This window comes from Corvus brachyrhynchos, unplaced genomic scaffold (genome assembly GCF_000691975.1).
Source record: "Corvus brachyrhynchos isolate BGI_N302 unplaced genomic scaffold, ASM69197v1 scaffold32, whole genome shotgun sequence".
Taxonomy (NCBI): domain Eukaryota; kingdom Metazoa; phylum Chordata; class Aves; order Passeriformes; family Corvidae; genus Corvus; species Corvus brachyrhynchos.
In genome coordinates, this window is record NW_008237919.1 from 13,237,119 (window position 1) to 13,250,941 (window position 13,823).

Sequence of the window (13,823 nt, forward strand, 5' to 3'; positions counted from 1 at the left end):
AGTATTTTCTGTAATTTGCCAGAACACCTAATAAGCATTCTCTTCACTGTCTTTCATGGGAAAACCCAAATAACAGATCTTTGCTAAAACAGAGGAATGGAATTGTACTTTTTTCCAGAAATTATACAGAAAATCTTTATCAGCTGTTTTGAAATAAAATATTTTTTACTATAAAGGGCAAGGCTTAAGTGCTTTTCTATGTGAAAATAAGACTTATTTTGGCACATAGAAATTTCAGATGTTGATCCAAATAACAGATGTCTACATTTGTTTAAAATCTTGGGTAAATGTCCTTTGACCTCTGATATCAAAACATTTATGGAAAGGTGTCTACACCAGAGCTGTTTTTTCAATTACCATTAAGTCTGTGGAAAGAAATAGGCATTTCTGGGACATAATCACAAGTCCAATGAATCACTTTTCTGTCTGTTTCTTTCCACTGACTCTGAAGGTTGGCTAGTGTGAATGTGACATGCTGGGGTACCTACACTGGAGATAGCAAAAAAGATATAAAATTAAAAACTCTGGATCCAGCTCTTTACCAGCTCCTGCTTACCTCTGGATCATCGGAGTGGTCTGTATCATCTGAACACAAAGACTTTTTCACCATGAGAGTGGTCAAACACTGTTACAGGTTGTCCAGAGAAGACATGGAGTCTCCCTTCTTGTAAGTGTACAAAACCTGACTGGACTCGGGCCTGGGCAACCTGCTTCAGCTGACCTTGCTTCAGCAGGGGAGTTAGACTAGGTGACCTCAAGAGGCTCCTTCCAATTTAAACCATTTTATGGTTCTGGGATCCTTTTCCAAGAGTACCCACATGGAAAAGAAAATCAGGATGTAGCAAGATAGCAGTGGTCCCAGACGCATTACTGCTAGTGCTGGGTGCCTGGGAAGCGCTGTGTGTGCTTGAGAAGCATTGGTGCTGGGGATGCAGGCAGTGGGTGCTGCTGTGCCACACAGGCGGGCCGAGAGTTGAGTAAGAAGAGAGTCTCTGCCTGCAGTATGAAAAGGGCATGCTGTGTGGTGCAGGGATTTGGGAAGGGAGAGATTGTGCTGTGTGGCTTGTGCTTGGTACTCACAGAAGAGCACTGATCTGTGAGTGCTCTACAATAAGAGGGGTAGAGGAGTACAGCTGGCAACAAGATTTCATGGGAATCTGGAAGTCTTTTGAGACCATCAGCAATGAAAATAGTTACTGCCTATGACACTGCAAGAGTTCAGGATCTACACTCTCAACATCTTGAGTGAATTATCCTGAGAGCTTAGACTGTGTATTTAAGTTGAATTGCAAAATGATATCTTTGTATGATTGAAGGGAAAGGGGAGAAGTATGACCTTCTAAAAATAAATGTGCTCCAGATGGAGAGAAGGACAGGGCAGGAGCCTCAGCTGGCCTGGCATCTGTCACTGCACCTGGAGCTCCCTCCAAAATCCTGTTTTCATGAGTTTCTCCTCTTTGAAAATCCCTTGAAGAGCTCACAGGATGAGGCCATTCCAGAAAGGAGACACCGTCTGGGCAGAGGCATTTCATGATGTGCATTTGTGAGATTTAGGCAAAGACTGCCTGGATCAGAGGGCTGGACTCTGAACCTGGACAGTAAAGCCAGCTCAGATGGTTTCACAGTGGTCTATCTACTGGGTGGTGGGACAAGCTGGGTCACAGGAGGGGGACAAGACTTATATACAAAAAAATTACTCTTGCCATGCTTGTTCTACCTTTCTTCCTTCATCTATCACACTGAGAACTTGTGGAGGTAGAGAGAGATACTGTTGCTTCCAAGTACCAATTCACTGAGTGCAAATGAATCAGATGAGAACTGTGCGAGGTGCTTTATAAATAGAGATGAGTAGAGTCTGAAATAGCTCATCTGAGAAAGTACAAAGAGATACCATCAAAACACTCATGGGTGAATGAATAGTACAATCTGCTTGACATCTTAAAAATGGCATGTTGGGTGTGTGCTCTCTAATGCTTGAAAAAAGCCATTCCGTGGGGCCACCCATGGAAAAAGAAATATCAAGAAAGTGGAAGTGAGCTTGTATATAAGAATGCCTTTCTAACTTCTGAACAAGGCATTCAGTACTTACAGATAAATATTACACTTCTCAAGACACACCCACACTGAGAGAGAAATGTTGCCAAGTTGCCTCTGGTATGAAATGGTTTGAACACCATAAACGTAAGGAGCAGATAATTCAATAGAATACTCACGGGTTACACAGAAATTTGCTTTCAATGTCATCTTCTCCAATAAAAATGCAAATATAAAACTCATTTAGTTACATGAGCACTTAATAAATCTTAGTAAGAGCAAAACAAAAGTGTTTGATTGTTCTTCCAGTACATTATGGTCACATCTGATTCCTTCACTAATGTTCTTTTAGGAATCACTTGCTTCTATCATTTGAAAAGGTCACAGCTCATATGCGAAATGGTTCTGTGCTGTTACAAGTCCAGTTTCAAACTAGATGAAAAACTTAGTGATTTCTGGGAGCTGTTTTCTTTATAATACATGGCTTGTTAGAACATTTTTTATTTGAGGTACCATTAAATTAATATCAAAATCAGCAACCCCTTGAGGTAGAGCAGTTCATCTCAGCTAGCTTTAGTCACCTAAGTCAGCTATCAGATCAATAGGATGCTATGATTTGTATGAACAACAGCTTTTAGAGATTCTCTTTCTCTACCCTTATTTCATAAGTTAAATCATTCGTGCAGTTCATATATGCATACAAATATATATTTAAGTGTTCATATTTACATTTATATGTGTATTTAAAGGATAGGTCAAGATATAGCGCTTCATACTTCTTTGGCTATACTGCTATGCTTTGCTTTCATTTTTTGAGACCGTGTAATGTTCTCTTTCAATCATTTTTAATTATAGCAGCTGTCAATTATCTTTCTATTAACCTGAAGAGAAGATCATTCTGCTCTTAACTTTCAGAAATTTACATGGAGAGTGAGCAGGATTAACATTTCCACAGTTCCTAATTTTTGAAGAGCACCTTGATTTTTCAAGTGAGTTTAAAGACATGCCACCAGGCTGAGGATCAGGGATACAGAGGAAGAACTGAAATATTCTAGAAGTAACAATTTCTAGAAGTAACAATTCACAGTGATTTACCTTTAAATCTTATTTATTAAATAAGATAGATAATTAATAGATTTATTAAATCTAGCTGTTAAAAAGTAATGTTACTGTTAGAATATGATAGTGTTAGGAAAAAGCTCAGTGATAATGGTCATGGCCATTAACTGAACAAGTTTGATTTTGCTAACTCACAGCAAAGTAACAGAAGGACTTATTGGGACAGGTGTCAACTGTGTTATAATTTTGCTAATCACACAACACCACTTTCTTCCCTGAGAGCACTTCACCCATTTCCTACTGATTTTGCCTACTAATGCTGCCACCAACGTGGGGTCATATTATATTTTTTCATTATTATTATCATTTTATATATTTGTATTACCAAAGGTTGTCATCATGAACCAGGGACCCATATTGACCTGAAGCATGGGGGAAAGATGCAGCCCCTCCCTGATAAGTGCACACAGATGGGAACCTTAAAGATCTCTGTACAAATGCTGTATTTGCATCTACTGAAGAGTGGGACATTAAGCCTGGGAGAAGTCAAACACATCTGCACAAGCATAATACATAGGAATGCTTCTCAAGGTATGGGAGATTGTGTGTGTGCTTGTACACAGACATACAGACAGGTATGCTGAGAACAGAGAAGGTAAAAAGTCAGGAGCATATATTAGTTACCCAAGTGCTGGAGAAAAACATGGGAAGTTCATCTGTGCCCTACGTGTGCAAGTTGCTGCACTCAGATGCTACCTGGCAGTGCAGGTACTCAGGAAAGAGAGATTTATGAATGGATATTACAGTAAAAAAAGTGGCCTCCAGCTTTCCTATTGCTGTTTTCCTTATAAAGAAAAAAAAGAGAAGGATTGCTGTAAGTGTCTGTCAGCACTGAGATGTGTGAAAACATCCAGCAGGAGCTCTGAACTGCAAGAGCCAGGAAAAATAAATGCCAGTGACCACACTCAGTAAGCATAACCAGCATCAGTGCTTGGCAGAAAGATGTAAATAGCAAAAATAATCACTGCTTTAAGTAGAAACATTCCTCCTTAGAAGAAAATAGAATAGCAAATAATCGGACTGGACTGAAAAATTTAGTTTAATTTTTAAATTCACTGCATTAAACTTTTATCATTAAGAATACTACCTAGAGCCAGAAAGATTCTCTAAATAATATATATCGACTATAAGAAGACTTTTGAGGAAACAGTGATGACTTTAGCAATGGAATCTATTTTCAAGTCCTGATCTTGTGGGGACTAATACCTTGAAAGTGATGAGTTTCATGCCACAATGCTTGGTCAGATTTCAACATGAACCATTCCCTGGCAGTTGACTTCTCAGTAACAAAATTTCATTCTGAAGCGACACTGGAGAGCTGGTATCTTGCTGCAGATGCATCTTCCCCTGTAATTAATATCTATTATACATACATTGAATTCCTCTGGGAAATATGAGTTTGAAATGGGAATTTTGGCAGAACATTCTTGACTGCATCACAGATCTCCTGTTTTGTTTGCGAGCTGTATACATAGACCAGAATGTTTTCCAGATAAGGATGAAAGTGCAAAAACTATGTAAAAAGCCAATACTATTTATTATGGTAATTTTGCTTTATCTTCAATTAATGTTATAGGTTATTTTCAGTTCAGTGCTTAGACGGTAGTGGATCATATACCTACGATTTTGTTTACTGATTTTTTGTTTACTGATTCTGTAAAATGAACTGTTATTTCAATTGAATATACTCTTAGGAAACCTTCATTTTTGCCCAACAACCCTAGCCTTAGTAAACACCATTCTTGGGCCTCAATCTTGTCCTCTCAGGAACATAGCTCTAAGAGTCTGCATTTATCTTTATAATTATATCTGACAGTTTATCTGGTTTTGGGAGGGCACATCTCAGTGTTGGCCGACAGCAATTTTACTGCACCCAGTTTTTCGGTAAATTGTAGTTAAGAATCATGGATGAAGTCCTGGTACTTTGCATTCTTTGTAAGAGTGTGACTAAAAGTAAGTTACAAAGTAATGTAATTTCTTTCTGCTTTGCCAGCGTTAAGAGAGTATTTTTCCTAGAATCCCAGAAAACCTGTATAATATGCAATAACGATTACTGAAGACCTCAAGAGGTCTTCTTCCTGTTAACACATTACACACACTCACTACAAGTATCCATGCATACAAATTTCTAAATATATTCATATGAAAACTTATTCATTTTGTAAGCATGACAAAAACTTTACTGAACTTTAAGCCACAGACAAATGACTGTATTTTGGTTATGGCTCATTTCACAGCTCATCACAGAGATGGACTGGAGAACTGATACAGGGTTCAGAGAGTCAGCAAAAAACTGTTTTGTAGAGACAGCAGAAAACCACACAAGCTCTGAGCAATACTGTCTCAGTGGCAAACAGACAGACAGACAGACAGAGAGGCTGCCCCAGGCTTCAGATAACCAAATGGGCAGCAACTGTACTTCAAGCCATTAAATTTCTCAGAAAAAAAAAAAAAAAAAAAAAAAAAAAAGAGCCTTTTATTTGCTGACCTCTGGGCCCATTTTGTCCTTTACCCTCTAAGAGGAAAACATTTGCAAATCTCATACATAAATATTTTACAAAAAGTATGAGGAATTACTACAAAAGTTTCCTGAGCACATCCAGTATTTGTGGCTCCCATTACTGGTATCTGACAATGGATAGATATGTAAGGAATCAAATAGCATTACAATAACTGGTTATTACTATATGAGAAGTTAATTCAAACATAAAGTATTTCTATTAACTGAGGAATTGTGTGACTTTTTTTAACAATATTGAAGCAATTTCTTCATTTAGCTGAAGAAAACAGAATCACTGTTCTGAAGATGTTTAAAGAAATAACACATTGGACTAGAATTACTTTTTTAATGAATGCAGTTAAAAAAAGTACTTATTTTAAGAACCAACAAAAAAAAAAATCACTCATTTGAAATTCAACGTCTATTAAATTCTGATATCATTAGAGAGACACCCCATAAGATTAAATACATTCTAGAAAATGTTGGGACTTTTAAAAAAAGAGTTTCCTAGTCAGAAGATAACATGGGTACTGGGCAAGACTCTACCCATCCATGTAAGAGGAAACAACCCTCAGTCCTGAACCCTTGTGTGGAGACATGCCGGGGAGAACAGTGTCTGGCCTGATCCCAGGAACAGCTGAACCCAAGAGTACTATACCAAGCTAGTACCTTCCTTTCCCACTCACTGCCTCCAGTAAGTTACAAAAACAATCCGTGAAAAGAACATGGACAGCTCAGTATAGCAGATGTCTTTTTGCTCATAAAACCCGTAAGATTTTATACGGAACGTAACCACAGGCCAGCAAAAGAAACCTGAGTTCATGCAGACTTTCACAACGCATCTTCGTTTCTGGCGTGTCTTAGTGGTGAACAGAAGTATCCCAGGAATCCATGCACTGGATACTACTAACATCCAGCCTCTCCCCATGCAAAGCACTGAGAATACCAGGGACAAGTTCAGCACTGCAAAACCCACTTGCATACCTGGAATTAATCATACCAACATCTCTTAGTGAATATTGGCCTAAACACTCAAATTTCCATATATTTTAGTAAATCTCATTCCCCTTCATTCCACTGTGCAATCTGCATTTAACTAGACCTCCTCATTGGTGATACCACTATGAAATAATTGATATCCCTATTAGAAGATATTTACTTCCTTAATTCTCTCCTTGAGTAATTTTATCTAGGTGTGCTTGTGTTTTTACTTTATCTCTGCCCAGGCTTTCTATTACTGCAGACTTGGGAATTCTTGACAAACAACTGTGAAAGGTTACTTGTAATTAGATTTCATAATGTAGCTAATTCTAACAATGAAGTAAAATTCACCGTCCTGGCCTTCACATGACTTTGAACAAAAATTCCTGATAAAATTCATATTAATTTTAAAAGTGCTTGCTGTAGTCTGTTTTTCCCAATGTGACCAGTTAGGGTTTCTCCAATTTTTTTATTCTTTTTTTTCTTATTTCTTTTTTTTCTTTTATTTCTTTTATATTGCATAATAACTTCTGAAGAAGAAATTATGGAACTTTGATTACCAAAAAACGTACTGAGAAAAAGAAGTTATGCAAAACTTAATAGGTTCTTTTGGTGTCTTCATCACTCTATAGGAGCAAAGAAACAGTTAATTAGGACTGTGTCTGCAAGGACCTTTTTTTTTTCTTATTTCTTTTTTTTCTTTTATTTCTTTTATATTGCATAATAACTTCTGAAGAAGAAATTATGGAACTTTGATTACCAAAAAACGTACTGAGAAAAAGAAGTTATGCAAAACTTAATAGGTTCTTTTGGTGTCTTCATCACTCTATAGGAGCAAAGAAACAGTTAATTAGGACTGTGTCTGCAAGGAGAGGTAGTGAGAATCAATAGAAGAACTGTACTGAGAAACAGTGATAATGAGAATTGGATGTCAAACTGCTGTGCATATTTCACCATCTATAAGTAGAAATAGCTATTGCTTCTTCACCAAATACATGTTCCTGTTTACATACAGGAACAGAGAGAGATAGAGATAGAGATAGAGATAGAGATAGAGATAGAGATAGAGATAGAGATGAGATAGAGATAGAGATAGCGATAAAGAGATAGCAATAGAGATAGCTAGGCATAGGCATATGTATAGACACAGATAGATTATATAGATACAGATATAAGAAAAAACAAGGAAATAATCCACTTTCCAGCTTTGTGTTTTACACCTGTGGTGATCGCATTGCTCACATTCTTAAGTAAAAACCTTTACACCTTGTGTCTGGTTGTGTCATCACAGTGTTGCAAAATATTTGTATTCTGTTCTTTGTTATATTATTTTAATGCACTTCTCTGTCAATTCAAGGAAAGCTAATATGCATTGTATCCTAATTAGTCCACTTTTAATTTGCAGATTTATACACTCAGTTTTGGCTACAAACTCTAGGATATGAACCAAAGCTTAATAAATGGCAATGATCAAGAAAGTCACTACAGAAGTACCTTTGATTAGTAAACCAGTTTACTAATGTGCACGTGTTCCCTAGGAGTGCTGAAGTCCACGAAGCACAGATTAGTGGTACTCAATTCAGAGATTATTGTAGTATATTAATTTCATGGTCGTTGCTCTGTTTCTTGGTTATAGACTCTGTGGTTTATGAAGAGGATATTGTGGAGCTCTTATACCAGCATTACTCTGGATTTAGGAAACCTTTTCACCATAGCAGGCATATGCCAGGCTGCAAAGATATAAGAATGTGCTCCAGGAGGTTTGAAAAATCATGCTCCCTTAGTGTGACCCACAAAGCAGTACCACCTTCCTGAAACAGAAAGTCAGGTCCTCCTCCTGCAAAGCAGAGATGCTGGTGTTTCAAACTCTAAGGTCTTTTCCAACCTTTCATCTGTCACAAGTCCAAAGACAAACACTGAGCACTTCTTTACAACAGCAATGAATGTTTCTTGATTGGACACATGAATCAAACACATGGAAAATACTATATAGTTCTTCATTACCCTGTTTCCCCAGGCACAAGCTTGCTTTGAGTGCTCTCATAACAGTACAGGAGACACAATAACTGATGCAAAGATTGCCTTGGTGTTAAAAGAGTGAAAAACCTGACATCTGTCAAAATAAACACTGACACTTTCAATATGTGTGAGAAGAAAATATCTAGTGTAAAAACAAGCACGTGGACAGAGTAGCCAACCAACCTTTAACTTGAACATACATAATTTTTCCTTCCTTTGTTTTACCTACCACCTTAATGTCAGTCAATGCCTTTTAAAATATCTGTGTATATATTATGACAATGGTAAGCTCAAACAAATAGTGTGAAATATACTGATGTTAACCCTCACCTAAGAATCTCTGATAGTTATGTTGAAATTAACATAAATATATGAAATTTAAAACTGCTCGCAGAATATGAATATTTTATTGATGTTAGTTATATATCCATGTCTCTCAGTCACTCTATACTACTTATTTTCAATCAAAAAATGAGGTGTCAGGACCCCCAAATAGCCTTAATTTGATTTTTTTTTCTAGCTCAGCAAAGAATTTTATTTGCTTTCAGTCCCCATGATATCAAGCTAAAAATACTAACATTTATCTACTATTTGTTCCTACTTCTGTATATCCTAAGGCTGCATCTGTACTAATAAATAGTCCAGGCAAGAGGGAGCAGGTTTGTACAGCAACAATTGGAGCTAAGGGCTGATGGCCGTGTCAAATGCACTTCAAAGGGTTTCACTACAGATCACCCCACAGGCTGGATGCTTGCTAGCAGCTAGAGCTCATTAGGTGAGTCCGTGGGATCCATTTTCCAGCTTGGTTTCATCCAAAAGAAATTAATTTAGCCTACTTCAAGACACATATGCCATGTGTACTAAAGAGAGGTATGTGAGGATTTCAAACGTGCGCTCCTGATCCAAACTCAGATGCTCGTGTAAGTGCATCTATTGAATTTAGCTGAAGCACTTATGCAGTAAAGGAAAATATGGGAAACAGGCATTTGAGGACGTAATGTGTCGCACAAAGAGGAAGGGTACCACGTATTTATCAAAATTGACAAAGCTAATTTTTTTTTTAAAGTTTGTTTTCACTTATTTCAATCACTATTTGTTAGAAAATCCTCATGTTTTTTATTTGTGTTTCCCACTTCCCTCTGAATCCTGGGTGGCCTGGTAATTTAATTAAATGACTTTTGGCCTGCTGTTTTGTAAATCAGTATTACCCCTATGTGTTTTTTAAATCATATTGCTTTGATCTACAGTGCATGCCAGCAGTCCTAGTGAGACTGTTTTAAGAGTCGTTTGTTAAAGTACTCCTTTTCCTGTCAGTTCCCATAAGCAGAAGGACAAATCAGCTATGGACCTCTTTTCCACAAAGCAATTTTGCCATTCACCACAACTTTCATTGCACTTTGAGGTCTCCTTGTGAGCTGTTTCATCTTCTTTCTGTTCCAGTTGTCAGCTGTTTGCTTTTTTCTTTTCTTTGCCTCTCTCTTCATTCATCAGACATGCTTCTCTTCTGAAAAGCTTTTCTGTCGCTGTGGTTTCCCAGCTGTGGCTGTCTGGGTAAGCATGCTTTTACCTTATTCAGGCCCTGATTTTCCATATTTCATCTCCTTCTAAGTGCTAAGAGAAAGGCAATGTTAGACTGGAGCTTACCGAGACTGGAATTGGCTCTCCGTCAGTGACTTCCTGTGGTAGCTTATCCAGTGCCAGTGTCTTCACTTTGTATCAGGGTCCCAGACCTTTTCATCTGTTTCTCAGGTCTGTGGAATCCAAACCGCCTGCTCCTTGGGAAGAGAACATAATTAATATCTTAAAATTCTTATTTTGAAAATGGGATCTTATGGACAGCCAATGGAATTTCATACTTCTCATCTTTATGACTACATGTGATTCTTAATCTGGTTAGAGCTTACATCTTTTTATGTCACTGTTTAAGGGTGAACAAGAAAAGTAGAAATTGTATCTGAACAAACACAAACCTAGAAATTTATTAAAATTCAATGTATATTTTTTTCTCTGAAAACCTTAAACCAGAAAGCATCCGGAATCACTCCCTTCCTGATCAATTTAATTTCTGGAAGCAGTTCGCAACACAAGCCAACACATTTTGTAAAGCAGCGTCTGTAATTTCCCCTTTTCATGACTTACTTTGAATGTTCCCATTTGTTCACAAACACAAATAAACAACTGTATTTATTGATTGGTTTTTGGGCAACTGGAAGACACATTATAGTACTCAGGTAACTGGTAAGAGCACAAGGGAAAAACTTCCACCTGAAGTTTATTTAAGGTAATATTAAATTATTTTGTGCTGTTTCCGCTATGTGTGCACATGATAACATTGTATTACCTTATGACAAAGCAAAGTTCTTCCTTTATAATGAGCCAAAATCAGTCTTAATGGCTTTTCAAGTTAGAATATGCATATGTTTGGAAAATTTTTTGCAATGTAACTGCAAGTCATTAAGGAATGTGACAAATTGGTTAGTGATAGTGTGGCTTGTATTCAACCTTGAGCAAAAAAATTAAGATTTATTTTGCTTTGATGAATTATAATTTCTGAAGTTGACTGCATGTCCTTGTTTGTGCTTTTTACTCTAAATTATGTAATATGATTTATAAAATCAGCACACTTTGTAGATTCAGTGCATGTGTTATATGTTTAATTTTTAGTATATACAAGATCTGGGGTTTAAAACATATTAAGTTCATCACTTTCCAGATGTCACACTTCTGTATCCATGATACACTTTGTATGAACTTAACTGCAGAGTTAATAGGAATTTTTTCAAAATTCTGAACCAAATGGAGAAACAAATAAGAATAAAGAACAAGTCTTCCACATGAGGATGCAAAGGTGTAAACATGACAGAACTGGGGAGGAAAAGATTAATTATTTAGAAGTAAATAGATGTATCCAAACAGAACCCAGAGAAACAGTCTATGTGCTCCATTATACAGGATAAGATATGCCATCAAACATGTAATGTGATATCTAATATTTGTCCAGTGAAAAAGACCTTTTAGATACGCAAGAGCTGCAAATTATAGGTTATTTACAGTAGAAATGTCAATGCTAAATTCCTTAACCATGAATAACAAACAATAAACACTTTCTGAATTTCATTGGGCAGTATGTCATAGACAAATCATTCACAGTGTTTTTTCTTTCCACATCAGTAGCAGCTAACTTTAGCTTCATAAACCTCAAAATGTCACTGCTGTGTGTGTTATTCTGAACTTTCCTTGGGATGGAATGAGCGGTTATGGTTCAGATTATGCAATATATATAGCATTATTTTTCTGGAAGTTCAGCATGCAGTTTGAACAACTGCACTTCTTCAAGCAAACCGGTAAAATGACTATGGACAGTACAGAACTTTGCAAGACCCACAAAGACACCTTCACCAGGAAGCCCTTAATGTAAAGGTGGAGGTCAGAGTAGTCACCTACTATTCTGTGTTGAGATTCAGGAATCTTTTAATGAGGGCAGGCTCTTTTTTCCCTCCCATAATAAATACATGTCTCAATCTGGAATCCAGTTTGGAGTTCAGTATCTGATTTAGCATGAAGCTATGCCTGGAAACTTGCAGATCTATGCCTGCAGTAACCATGGTCATTTGCTGCTCTGTGATATGTGTTTTGCCTGACATCCATTTACCCTCCTTTTGCTACTCTGCACTGAGCAGTTGGATATCACTTGGATCCAATTCACTCTCTCTGAAGCAAAGCACATCTGGCAGGTTTCTGTGTCTGCAAAAGGCCACTCATGGAAAAAACTTTATATCACACCCAGACCACAGGCAGCTCCTCCAAGGCTAATGTTCTTTTCTGGAAATACATACTATGAATACTTGCATAGCTGCCCAGGGATTTCAGCACCAGGGTGGCTTCTTACAGATCCCAACTAATACTGCCTTTTATTTTGAGCAAAGTTGACTCTCTTATGAAACAAACAGCAGATGTGAGGACAAATCATATATGTGTCATATTGCACTGATGAAGTTGAAATAAGATTTTGGATATATCAAGACATTCAGCTTTGAGAAGAATAGGCTAATGTCTTCATATACCTAATGCAAGACTACAGTGAATAAAGAGATACTCTTGGGAATTTGCTGTGAAATACGGGAGGCAATAGACACAAACTGCCTGAAGGGAAATCTCAGACACACAGTAGAAAAATATTATCACTATGACAGTGATAAAACTCTGGAACAGGTTTCCCAGAAAGGCTGGGAAATCTTCAACCCTGGCGGACTTCAAGACTTGACTGAAGAAGGTCCTGGTCAGCAGACTTACCCTAAGAGGGATGTTGGCCCCAATGGCCTGGAAAAGTCCCTCCCAAACTGTTTTATTATAGTCTGATTCTATGAAACATAGTTTCAACTGGTTTTGATCAATACTGTTTTAATTCTACAATTCTTCAGTGAAACCTGTGGTGTATCTGAGAAATAAAATGCTATCTATTAAATATGGTGGGAGAAAATATGTAGCCCTACTCATTTGTCAATAGTAGTGTTTCTTTCCTTCTTTAAGAAGAATCACCCACCTTGCTCCATTTTTATAAACACAGGTGCAGGCTTCATCCTCAGCAGCCTCATTCCTGAACTGTGCATAGGTTAGTGCCTCAGCAAAACAGATACCGTATTTTCTAACTTTTATTTATAAGTCCACAGCCACTTTAATAGAAAAAAGTGACAGCGTCTTATTATGCAGTGTTCCTCAGCACAGATATTATCTAGATATGTGTTTTATGAAAAGGTTTGCAAGTACAAATCCTATTCACTGTGAATAATTAGGCATCAAGGTTTTAACTGCAAAGCGGTTGTAAAATATTTTTCCTTTCTATTCCATGCTAGCACGCTTTTGATGCTGACACAGGCTAGTTATCAAAAATTCCACGAGACAATCTTTCATCTGCTGCAAGAACAGTACAGAAGAATAATACAGAAGTTTAAGCCGGTCGGGAGGTTTGGGTTTTTTTGCATTATGGGATGTTATGATGTAGTGAGCACTGCGGCTCCTGATGGCCACACTGTATCAGAAGTAAAACATACCTTTAATCTGCTTGGACAGTGTACCTTTAATCTGCTACTATGCAGCAGCTGGTAAGGGTGCTTGTCCCCAGATTTCTTCCTTAAGACATCTCTTCCTTACTTTTAGGCTGAAATCTGGA